The sequence below is a fragment of the Staurois parvus genome, unplaced genomic scaffold, assembly GCF_062004578.1.
Source record: "Staurois parvus isolate SC_StPar_1 unplaced genomic scaffold, SC_StPar_1.0 ptg000019l, whole genome shotgun sequence".
Lineage (NCBI taxonomy): Eukaryota > Metazoa > Chordata > Amphibia > Anura > Ranidae > Staurois > Staurois parvus.
Genome location: NW_028317815.1, coordinates 10,484,920 through 10,497,747, shown reverse-complemented (window position 1 = coordinate 10,497,747; position 12,828 = coordinate 10,484,920). Strand labels below are relative to the sequence as shown.

General features: G+C 38.7%; 1 pseudogene; it reads left to right on the top strand.

The window, feature by feature from the left end:
- The first annotated feature begins 1,504 nt into the window (after positions 1–1,504).
- Positions 1,505–1,583, top strand: LOC149472878 (small nucleolar RNA U3; annotated as a pseudogene).
- The last annotated feature ends 11,245 nt before the right edge of the window (positions 1,584–12,828 follow it).

Below are 12,828 nucleotides of genomic sequence, written 5' to 3'. Positions count from 1 at the left end.
CCTAGCTGCATGCTGCCCCCCCTGTGCTCATCTACTCCATTTTCCAGGTATGGATTTTGGGGGGCACCACCCTTTTGCCTTGTTTTCATGCATGGAGCTCCTCCTTAACCAGTTCAATACAGGGCACTTTCACCCTCTCCCTGCCCAGGCCAATTTTCAGCTTTCAGTGCTGTCGCACTTTGAATGACAATTGAGCGGTTATGTAACACTGTACCCAAATTACATTTTTAGCATTTTTTTGAGATAGATGAAGCTTTCTTTGGGTAGTATGTTATCACCACTGGAGTTTTTTATCTTTTGCTAAACAAGCGAAAAAACACCAAATTTTTTTTTTTAAAAAACTTTTTCTCCATTTCTGTTATAAAATAAGTAACTTTTCTTCTTCAGAGATGTGCACTCAAGAGGACGCACTGATAGGCTGCACTGATGGTCACTGATAGGCTGCATTGATGGTCACTGATAGGCTGCACTGATGGGCACTAATGAGGCTGTACTGATGAGGCAGCACTGATGGCCACTGATGAGGCAGCACTGATGGGTACTGATAAGCTGAACTGATGGGCATTGATGAAGAAGCACTGATGAGGCTGTACTGATGGGCACTGATAGGCAGCACGAATATGCTACACTAATGGAAACTGATATGCTGCACTGATGGGCACTGATATGCTGCACTGATGGGGCTGCACTGATGGTCACTGATATGCTGCACTGATGACCAAGGCACTGATTATCAGTGTAAATGTCTCTGTCACAGGAAACCTAGTTATCGGCTTTCCTTTCCTCAGACAGTGACATCGCTGAGGAAAGGAAATGTCGATAACCAAAATTTGTTAACATGTGATCATCTGTGATTGGATATAGCTGATCACATTGTAAAGAGCCAATGTCATTGGCTCTTTACCCTGACTGGTGATGCGCTCTGTCAGGGGGAGACAGGTCACCGATCCCCGTCCTGCGTGGCCTCAGGGGCGTGTATGCACAGGATGAATGGGAGGATGTTATATGACATCTTCCCAGAATGAGAGTGGTCCCACCCAGACGCCATTGTACAATAGGCTGAGTGGGAACCAATTAACGTGTAGAAGTGTCTGATATAGAATATGGGGGAATCCCAACACTATTTTTTGTGGTGTCCACTTTAAAACCCATACCAGGGTCTGATGTAAATCTTAGGGGGGTCCCCTTGTCATTTTTTAAATTGTATTTGGCATAATGCTATCAAATCAATTCTGTAACAAGTAACGTATGTCCTTTTCATACTGCTACATTATTTTCTTTTAAGGACAATTCCAATTATTCTTATTTTGTACAGTTGTAAAATACCAAATGCCTACGAGTTATATACATTTTTTTTTAGTGAATTGACTTCACTGATATACAGTATCTCAACATTTTGTACAGTATTTACAGCACTTATTTACCAAATTTGCAGTATATATTTCACTTTATTGAAGTGGCCCTTTTATTATCGAATACAATATTTCAAAGAAACACAAATATCACGACTATACTTTCAGGGATCATTTCTATAGTTTTTGACTTTGGAATGTGCTCCAAAGTGTACAAAGAAACACAAATATCATAATGCAATACCAATTAGTGAATTGAGCTCAAAGTGATGCTGATTTACTAAAGGAGTTAAGAATCTTCACACAATAAATCGTGTGAATATTAACTTCAGTCATCCAATCTTGTAAAAAGATCATTCCTATTTACTTATGTTATCAGCACATGAATTAATAAAAGTTATTATTCATCCAATTTCTTTTGTACACGCACTATAGTAAAACTGTTACAAATAATAACTACTTGAATTTGTTGCACAAGTCAGTACTAACAATTTACAAAATATTGCAGAATATCAGGGCCCTGACTGCATCCAAATGCCTTATTGAATTGACTGCATCCAAGTGAATTACTGAGTTGCCCTGATTGTTCCTTTAGCAATGTCCAAAACTGTAAGCCTAGTGTTGTACGTCTTTCCACAGTGTCTGCGCTAACTTCAGTGGCATTTCCTTCACCCTGTCTGCAGTATTTTCTTCAATAGCCCCCACTGATATGTGCTCTGACAGTTCTTCCCCCGCTTTTCACAATACATTCTCTGGCAATGTCTCCCTCCTGACAACACTATGGAGGGAAGTTATCAAAACTGCAGCAAACAAAATCTGGAGCAGCTGTGCATTGCAACCGATCAGCTTCTGTATTCAACTTGTCCAGGTAAGCTTTGAAAATTAAAGATACTGTAGAAGCTGATTAGTTGCCATACACAATTTCTCCAGATTCTGGCTGCTCCAATTTTGACAAATTTTGGATGGCACAGTGGCTAAATGGTTAGCATTTCTGCCGGGCAGTACTAGGGTTGCTGGTTTGAATCCCAACCACGGCACCACCTGCCTGGAGTTTGCATGTTCTTCCTGTGCCTGCGTGGGTTTCCTCCGGGTACTCCGGTTTCCTCCCACACTCCAAAGACATGCTGGTAGGTTAATTGGATCCTGTCTAAATTGGCCCATGTATGTATGAATGTAAGTTAGGGACCTTAGATTGTACACCCCTTGAGGGTTAGGGACTGATGTGAATGTACAATATATATGTAAAGCGCTGCGTAAATTGACGGCGCAATATAAGTACCTGAAATAAATTACATACAGCTCATCTTACCTTTTTATACAGCTACCCTCACTGTCCAGACCACATTCTCTGGCAACTTTCCCCCTGCTTTGTTGTCAAGCAGCTACTCTCCTTCACCATACATTATCCATTCTTTCACCCTGTCATCCATACTATATGGAGCTCTGCCCTCACAGTTCACAGTTGCTGCCAAGCCAGTCTCCACTAATCCTGTGCCTGTTTCCCTGCCATTTTCCCACTGATCCTGTGCCTGTTGTCTAGGCAGTCTCCGCAGATCCTGTGCTTTTGTCCAGCCAGTCTCCTCTGATCCTGTGCTCACTGCCCAGCCAGTCTCTGCTGATCCTGTTTTCACTGTCCAGCTAGTCTCCTCTGATCCTGTGCTTGCTGCCCAACCAATCTTCACTGATCCTGTTCTCACTGCCCAGCTAGTCTCCTCTGATCCTGTGCCTACTGTTTACCTAGCCTCCACTGATCCTGTGCTCACTGCCCAACCAGTCTTCACTGATCCTGTTTTCACTACTCAGCTAGTCTTCTTTGATCCTATGCTCGCTGCTCAACCAGTCTTCACTGATCCTGTTCTCACTGCCCAGCTAGTCTCCTCTGATCCTGTGCTCACTGCTCAACCAGTCTTCACTGATCCTGTGCTTGCTGCCAGTTAGTCTTTTCTGATCCTGTGCCTGCTGTCCAGCCAGTCTCCACTGGTCCTGTTCTTGCTGCCCAGCCAGTCTCTGCTGAACCTGTGCCTGCTGTCTAGCTGCACCAGAGCTGCTGGTACAGAGGAGGGCTAAAGAGAGCAGCTGGCACTTGAACAGGCTGGACTGGAACATTTATCACTTGAACAGACTGCCCTGAGGCAGCAGACATGGAGACAGGCTGATCTGAAGAAGCAGATGTGAAAGCAGGAAATGGCACAGGATCAGACTGAAAATTAGTTGAGGCTGTAAGAGCTAATTCACACATGTGCGGTGCATATTGAAGCTCACAGCTAATGGACACAGTAGTTGTTCAGCCGTCATGTCAGGTTTACATCAGGTTCAGGACAAGATTAGGTCAGGATTTTATCCTGTTCACATATATGCATTTTAGGAACGGTTCCCATACAAGTCAATAGACTGTAATCAGCACCTGAACCCACTGCTCAGAAATCATAGAGGACTCTATTTCAAACTGTAATGAATCCACTCTAAATCTGCACCGCTAATGCATCGGACGTACTGTATGTGAACAGGCACCATAGGAAGCAATGTAATTCCACATGTCATGCAGATTGGATGCGGTTCAAACTGTATCCAATCCGCATACTGTATATGGGAACGGGCACATAGAACTAGAAACTTGAGTCCTGCGAATGGTTCCATATGGAAGAAAAATATATTTGAAATATATATTTTAAATACTACAATTTTGTCCATATTCAATATATTTCAAAATATATTTCAATAAATAAATATATATATATATACTGTATGTTGACATGCATTTTTATTACAAAATACAGTTGTGCTCAAAAGTTTGCACACCCTGGCAGAAATTGTGACATTTTGGCATTGATATTGAAAATATGACTGATCATGCCAACAAATGCTCTTTCATTGAAGGGCGATGATCATATGAAGCCATTTATTATCAAATAGTTGTTTGGCTCCTTTTTAAATCATAATGATAACAGAAATCACCCAAATGGCCATGATCAAATATTTACATACCCTGGAATGTTTGGCCTTGGTACAGACAGGCAAGGTGACACATACGGGTTAAAATGACAATTAGAGGTTAATGTCCCACATCTGTGGATTTTTAAATTGCAATTAGTGTCAGTGTATAAATAGTCAATGAGTTTGTTAGCTCTTACGTGGAAGCACTGACTAGGCTAGATACTGAGCTATGGGGATCAGAAAAGAACTGTCAAAAGTCCTGTGTAACAAGGTAATGGAACTTTATAAACATGGAAAAGCACATAAAAAGATGTCCTTCATCCTTCAATAAAAGAGCATTTGTTGGCATGATCAGTCATATTTTCAATATCAATGCCAAAATGTCACAATTTCTGTCAGGGTATGCAAACTTTTGAGCACAACTGTATATGAAAAATATTTTTAAAAATACATTTCAAATATGTTGTAACATATAAAAAGCACATTTCATATATATATATATATATATATATATATACACACACACACACACACATATATATATATATATATATATATATATATATGTGTGTGTGTATATATGTCTGTATACATATATTGCATGCTGAAATGCGTTTTTTTTATATATTGCAAAATACAGTATATGAAAAATATTTTTTTTAAATATATATTTTTTAAATATACTCTTCAGATTTTTTTTAACATATAAAAAAGTCATTTTAACATATACTTTTACATATATTTGTAAATGCACTCCACAAATGTAGATTTGTATATTTAAAGACATACAGTATATTTGAAAATGTCTTTCTAAAAATATTATTTATATATTTTGTAATAAAATCACATTTCAACATACGGTATATATACCGTATATATGTATAGGGAGCCCTCAGTGGATTAAATGAAGTTGGGTTGAAACTTAAGTGGGAACAGGGTACTGATATACAGTTTGAGCAAGGAGTACTTAGTAACAGCTGTGGTAGCCCAGAGTAATAAAGCAAGGGCATCTTGGTGTGCAGAGGCAGGACAGAATTGATGTGAACCAACTGAGCCTGGAGATAGTACAAATCTCTAGCCGGGCTTGGAGCAGGGCTGAACAAAGTTCAGTTTGCAGTTTCCTTATCAAACTAGAGATTGCACAGCAGCACTCTAACAGAGCCATTTGTGAATAAATTGAGTAAGAAACATTTGCTAATTTTTTGTTTTCTTCCATTTTTAAAATTGTATTTCTTTTTTAAAGGCCTCACCACCATGGGGTGTTTGATTCATACATGTAAACATGTGTAGCATTGCTGCCCGTGTTCCTACTGGGAACAAATCTTCACATAAACAAAAGCTTTTCCGTAGTTATTGTAGAAAAAAACTGAAATAAATGCAACTTTATATATGTTTATTTGACACTGCGAGAGAAGAGGCGGGAGGGGCCATCAACACCAACAACAGTGGGAGGGGCCATCAACAGCGGCAACAACGTTCTGTGAATATTTGATCTGTGCAAATGAAAGTGCTTGTGTGCAGGAAAATATTCTATTTTTTTCCTTTCACTTCTTCCACTTTCCTTTTGGCACCGCACTTAAACAAAAATGCTAAGTTTTTTCAGAGATATCACTGGGTTTTCAGCTGTCTTCATTTTTCAGTGTTTATGGAAGAATCTCTGGTGGAAATGAACAATCTTTTTTCGGGTCACAGTTATTTGGACCATGCAAAAAAAAAAAACAATTTTTTTTCATTCAGCATTCACACAAATACTACACTTTTAATACAAATCGACAACATTTTTCCAACATTCTCCTTTGATTTTTTTCTAACCTACTTGATGAGAATTGAGGGTGTCAGTACTAATGGACTGAAAATCGAACAATTGGCCCAAAAAAATCATTTGGTACATTTATAGCTTGTCTAATAATTAAAATAGTAAGATTTGTCATCCTCCAGCACTCATAGTAGGGACTGAGACATATTAAAGGGAGGAAAAAAGTCACCATGGCTGTGAGGTGTACCAGGCAAAACTAACTCAGAAAAAATTTGAATCAAAGGCTTTACTTTTCTAAATTAAAATCTGTCCTGATCAACGGAGTGCACCACCTGAATGTAATCCAGCAACTTTTCACTAGTGAATCAATGCAGAACTTGGTAGCAAAAATCTTTGTGTGCCAGTGACACACAATATATACCCTCCTCTGGATGCAACTTGAAGTGTTACTAAACCCAGGACCCTGCATTCACTATATCCAGTCTTCCACAGTACACAGAAAATGGAAATGCAATTATTTTAGTAAATATAAACTGCTAAATACCTTTTCTTATCAGCAGTTAGAGTAGTCTTGTGACTTTTATCAGTGTCCAGCCGAGCACTGGTAAAGCTTGTAGGAGGAGTTTTCTTTCTGTTCTAGGAGGATGCAAAACCCCTGACCTCTGTCTGGACAAGGCTGAATGGACCTGTGCTGATCACATGCACTCTCTCAAGAAAGAAAAAAAGCTTTCTAGCAATAAATATCAAACTGAGCATGTGCAGAATGACTCCAAACTTCTGTTCTATTAGGAGATAATAGGGGGGACACTGGAAGAAGGGGAGGATCAGGGCAGACAGGATCAAACATCCTTTTTACACAATGTGGAGAATTAACCCCTTAGGTTCCACAGTGAGTATATCAAGCATGATTTACTGCATATACAGACTGATTTTACTGTTGTGGGTTTACTAACACTTTAACATTAAGGACAGTAGATACTATTATCAGATACTGCCCAGTTTCCAAGTCCAGTGAATCTGGTCATTATGGTAGGATACTGAGTGCAGGTATCTGGCAACGGCAAGAGTAACTGGATCTGTTGGCTGAAAGGAAGGAAGCCAGGACCAGCTGTATTAAATAATAAAACAAAACCCATGAACAGTATACAGTATACAAGGCAAAAGTGAAATATATGTGAACAGTAAACCAAGTGTCAGAATACCTAACAAGCAACCTAACTGTAATACAACATATTCAAATGGAGGGGCAACATGAATAAACAGGGAAAGATAGGAAGTGAGAGGAACAATTAGGAGACAGATCAGGAAGGGGACCAAAACTGGGATCAGGAATAAGGGGGGCAGATAGGATGTAGCAGAGTTCAGGATGAGGTACTGGAACAGGATTGCAGTTGAAATCAGGATTGAAGTCAAGATCAGGGGTTACATACCTTCCCAACAGCCAACATCGGGTGCAGACTTATTACTCGGAACTGCTGGCTACTGGGAGAAGTATGCTGGTACACTGGAAAGAAATCTAACAGAAATGGAATTCATAGATTATTCTCCCCCCCTCCCCCCCTGCCGCTGAGCTATTCTGACAGGTGTAATGCCAGCTGTCGGAATACCTGAAAAGTGTTCGCAACTGATTCGCTGCAAATGTTATTCGGTCAACAATTTTTGGCCTGGCTCCTTCAACAAGAAAAGGTTAAGTAACCAAGTTTTGCTGATCAGGCAAGGTCACCTACTGATAGAATTTCAGCCAATGCCTCTGAATCGGGCAAAGTTCTAACACCATATGCCCAATCACTGACCTGGAACAAATGAGAAGCTCAGAAAAATCTGAATTAAGTCAGAACTCCTGCTCTGCATACTTTTTTTTCAGATCAAGTGACCCAAAAACTATTGCAGGCATTAGATCAATATCACAACAAAAGATCAAAAGGAGGAGTTATCAATGGTATCCTCTATATTCCCATGGTATAGGTTTCCTATGATACCTACTCAGGCAGGTTTGGTTACTAGTCTGAACCCACCCGAGCTATCCCACCAGGAAACTTTCACTGAGGACTGCCAATCATAAGTGATTGAGGCATTCCCCACCCCGCAGCCACACACAACAAAGGGTGTGTATAAGGGCTGCTGTGGGGTGGTGAATTCCTCAGTTGCTCATTAGTGGCGGTCCTCAGTGACCACTTCCTGGTGGGATAATTATGGCAGGTTCGAACTAGTATCCGAGCATGCATGAATTCATCCCTAGTCCAGAGTGCTAATTGAAGTAATACACTGATTGAGGCAAGGCCAAAACTTTTTTTAATTTGATGTAATTTCAAAATAACAATTAGGGCGGAGTGCTAAGCCTCTCATGATGACATAGAGCAGTCCAGCTACACTGTCAGGATCTATTGAGCTAACGGCCAGATCAGCTATGTATGGTAGCTGTGGGGAGAACCCTTCTCCAAATTTGTCCACAGAAAAAGCTACATTGTTTGTTTTTATTGTGCATGCAATTTTTAATAAATATGTCATGGTTTGTGAGAAGCAGTGAGCGCTATGTGTAGTTTATATCTTTTTATGGATGGTAATGAAGTATTTGGTCCTCCAGTGGTGACATAGAGCAGTCCAGCTACACTGTCGGGATCTATTAAGCTAACAGCCAGTGGATTCTTATGAGTGGGAGATTTTCAATTCTCCAGTGCATCTGATCCCAACTGTTTAAAGGAGAACCAGCCTGATTTGACCTTTTATCATTTAAAAATTCAGTACAGAAGGCAAGATTCTGTCCTTGTGCACGCTCCCTGGGAGTGCGCAGCACCGCGATCCGGTGCCCACTGTGTCCTCCAGGCACAGTGGAACACCTATCGTCGGACGGGACCTCTGTGCGAGGTCCCGATCATGTGATCACTGATTGGCCAATCAGTGATCACATGCAGAGTAGTAAGCAAGATGTCACTTCTGACATCATTGCTTACTACTTGTGAAATCTGTGAATGATCACAGAGGTCACATGGTACAAAGCTATTCACAACAGCCTTGTACCATGTGACAAGCTGTGACCAATCACAGCTCACACAGTAGTTCTCAATGGCTGCAAGAATGCAGCTAGAGAGGAGAAATTATTGCTTTTACAGCCTTTATGGGTGTAAAAGCAATCAGTACTGCTAGGGTGACAGAATGTAAAAAAAAATTAAAAATAAATAAACCATAAATAATAATATTAAAAAAAAAATGTAAGAAAAAATGTTCAAAAACTGTAATTTTGGTTATAAACTAATTTGGGTTTTTTTTTATAACAGAATAAATTTTGGCCAAGATTTATGATGAAATACTATTTATTTGCAAAATTTTATAAGAAAAACACTTTTTTTCAAAATTTTTGGACGTTTTCATTTACATAGCAAAAAAAATAAAAATCCCAGTGGTGAATAAATACCACCAAAATAAATCTTTATCTTTCTAAAAAAAATGCTAAAAAATTCATATGGGTACAGTGTTGCATGACCGTGCAATTGTCATTCAAAGTGTGATAGCACTGAAAGCTGAAAATTGGCCTGGACAGGAAGGGGGTAAAAGTGTCTGGACTGGAAGTGGTTAAAAATACAAATCTACATTTTTGGAATGCATTTACAAATCTTTGTAAAAAATATATGTTAAAATGACTTTTTTTATATGTTAAAAAAATCTGAAGAACATATTTAAAAAAATATATATGTTTAAAAATATGTATTTTTAAAATATATTCTTCAGATTTTTTTTGCAGTGTGTCCCATGGTGTCCCATGTGTCGCTGGTGCCATGTTGCATTTTATCACAGAACACAGTACAGTATCGCGCAGAAGTGTACAGCAGTGCAGAACATCACTCTGCTATACAGTGCCTCAAATGAAATGTATATTTTGTATACTTCAAATAAAGTTTGTACAAAACAAAACTTTACTGCAGCTGTAAAGTGTGAACCCAACCTTAAACATTGTTTCCTAACTGCAGATTACCTGGCACACCTAGTTGTTTGATGTTAGTCTGTGTTTTCAGCGAGGTACAGTTTTGTGCATGTGATTTTGAACGTTTTATATAACTATGACTACTGCAGCTCAAGGTAGTATTCACATCATTTGCAGAATGGTGGCAAGGATTTATTTTTAGTATCCAAACATGCCTGAACTCATCCCTAGTCCAGAGCAATGTCTGAAGCCATACACCAATTATGGCAGGACCAAAAATTTTTAAAAAACAGTGCATTTATAAAGCAAAGAAGACACAATCAGCTTTTCACACCACAAGTTTATTTTCTAATATTGTATTTTGCCTACTCTTGTCCATTAGTAAGCATAATAATAAAAAAAAATCTACAATGTGGCTTTTGTATGTGCTATTTTTTTTTTAATTTGTTTTATCTGAAATGATACTTTTGGCATTTCTATTAAGTGAACAGTGACAAATATTCCGACTAAGCTTTAAATCATAAAGGCTGTGCTGTATGTGGAAAGGTCACATGTTGTTTTCAAGGGAATTTTTAATCTGCATAAACCACAGATATACCGCTGGAGACCTCTATATTAAAAGTCAAACGTAAGCTAAATTTCCACCTAAATGTGTGCGTTTAGCTGCTAGACGCCTTTTCTATAACTTGATAAATAGCCCCCAAAGTGTCATAATATTCAGCGTTATGAATTCACAAGCAGCCCAAGCTTAGCTGCTGTGTGTGAGTCGGAATCAGGTGGCAGGCAGTCTCTCAGCTGCACTGGGGACTTTCTGCTGAATACTAAACAACAAGCGCACTCTAAAACCTGCACAGCCTCGCAGGAACTAGGCAGCACTCGATGATTTTGCTCAGCTTCTTTCAAAATTTCTCTTTTCTCTGAAGAATTTAACGTTAAGCAGTCCTGAATATTTGCAAGAAACAATGTGCCATAAATTTGTCTCTTCTGGCAAACTCCGGCATTTATATTGCACGCTGTGATAATATTACATCTTCACAGTTTGTCACTAGAGAAATTAAAGAACTTAAGAAACTGTGACTATCTAAATGTTTTTAAATCCATCTTGCAAAACCTCCCGTGGCTCTATTTTCATATTCCAAATACTTTTCTCACTGAACGTGAATTTAGGGCCCAAAGCAAATGTCAACATCTAACAAGTGAAGAATCTAATTATTAATATAAAACAGAGCTGCCAAAGAGTTGAAGGATTAGAAATACAAAGAGAACTGAAGAGGCTAAACTTTGGGCATTGTGTAGAAACAAGTTCAGGGCAGCATAGTCAAGTTTGACCATAATGTTTCCTTTTACTTTTCTCACTAACGTGAATTTAGGGCCCATAGCAATTGTCAACATCTAACAAGTGAAGAATCTAATTATTAATATAAAACAGACCTGCCAAAAAGTTGATGAAGGATTAGAAATACAAAGAGAACTGAAGAGGCTAAACTTTGGGCATTGTGTAGAAACAAGTTCAGGGCAGCCTAGTCAAGTTTGACCATTAGGTTTCCTTTTACTTTTCTCACTAACGTGAATTTAGGGCCCATAGCAATTGTCAACATCTCACAAGTGAAGAATCTAATTATTAATTTAAAACAGAGCTGCTAAAAAGTTGATGAAGGATTAGAAATACAAAGAGAACTGAAGAGGCTAAACTTTGGGCATTGTGTAGAAACAAGTTCAGGGCAGCCTAGACAAGTTTGGCCATCAAGTTTTCTTTTAACTAATTAAGCATCCTTCATTTTCTCCAGAAACTTTCAAACTAGCAGTACATCACTGACATTTCCTGGTATAAGGCAATCGTTTCTACAGTTTGCAAAAAAAAACAAAACAAAAAAAAACCCACTAAGGGCATAGCTGCTCAGTAATTTCATGCCTGCTATGCTTTCTGAAGATCTTCAACAAAATTTCTGCATGTATGTCAAGGTCAGAGTGTTTCATATTGATGTGACGTCCAATGAATTCAACTGTTTGCAGCTGAGTGCTTCTTGTGAGCTCTAAAAGAGCTTGTGCTGAAGTCTACAATTTACAAATTAGTTTCTAGCCGGTTTCAAGACTTCGTGCATGGATGTATGATTGGTTGAAGTTGGATTAAACATATCTTTTGTAATGGATAATTTGTTGTAAAAAGCAGAAGCAGGAAGCAGGACGCTGGGCATGATTCATCAGTCCATAACAGCACTTACGCCATGCTAAAGTTACTGTTCAAAAAATGTTATTTTTACTTTATGCGCATCACTGAAATTTGTGTCTTGCACAAGTCCCTCTATCAAACGTAAATTACCTCACTTGTTTGTATTCATAAAAACTGTGAAAACCAAAAGCCTCATTAGAGGTGAAACTGCCAAATTTAAAAGTATGGAATAGAGGTGGGAAGACCTGGAGAAAAACTGAAAAATTGGGAAAAAAAAGTTTTTTCCAAAGCTGTTTTTTGGGGGGGGGTTCCAGAATAATAAAATGATAAATGTACAATGATAAATAATATATATATGACATGGTAGTCAAACTACAATGCTCAAAAAAATTAAAGAAACACTTTGAAAACACATCAGATCTCAATGGAGAAAAATATCGTGCTGTATATCTATACTGATATGGACTGGGTAATGTGTTAGGAACGTAAGGATGCCCCATCGTTTGATGGAAATGAAAATTATCAACCTACAGAGGACTGAATTCAAAGACACCAGGAAAATCAAAGTGAAAAAAATGATGCAGCAGGCTAGTCCATTTTGCTGAAATTTCATTGCAGCAACTCAAAATGGTACTCAGTAGTTTGTATGGCCCCCACGTGCTTGTATGCATGCCTGACAACATTGGGCCATGCTTCT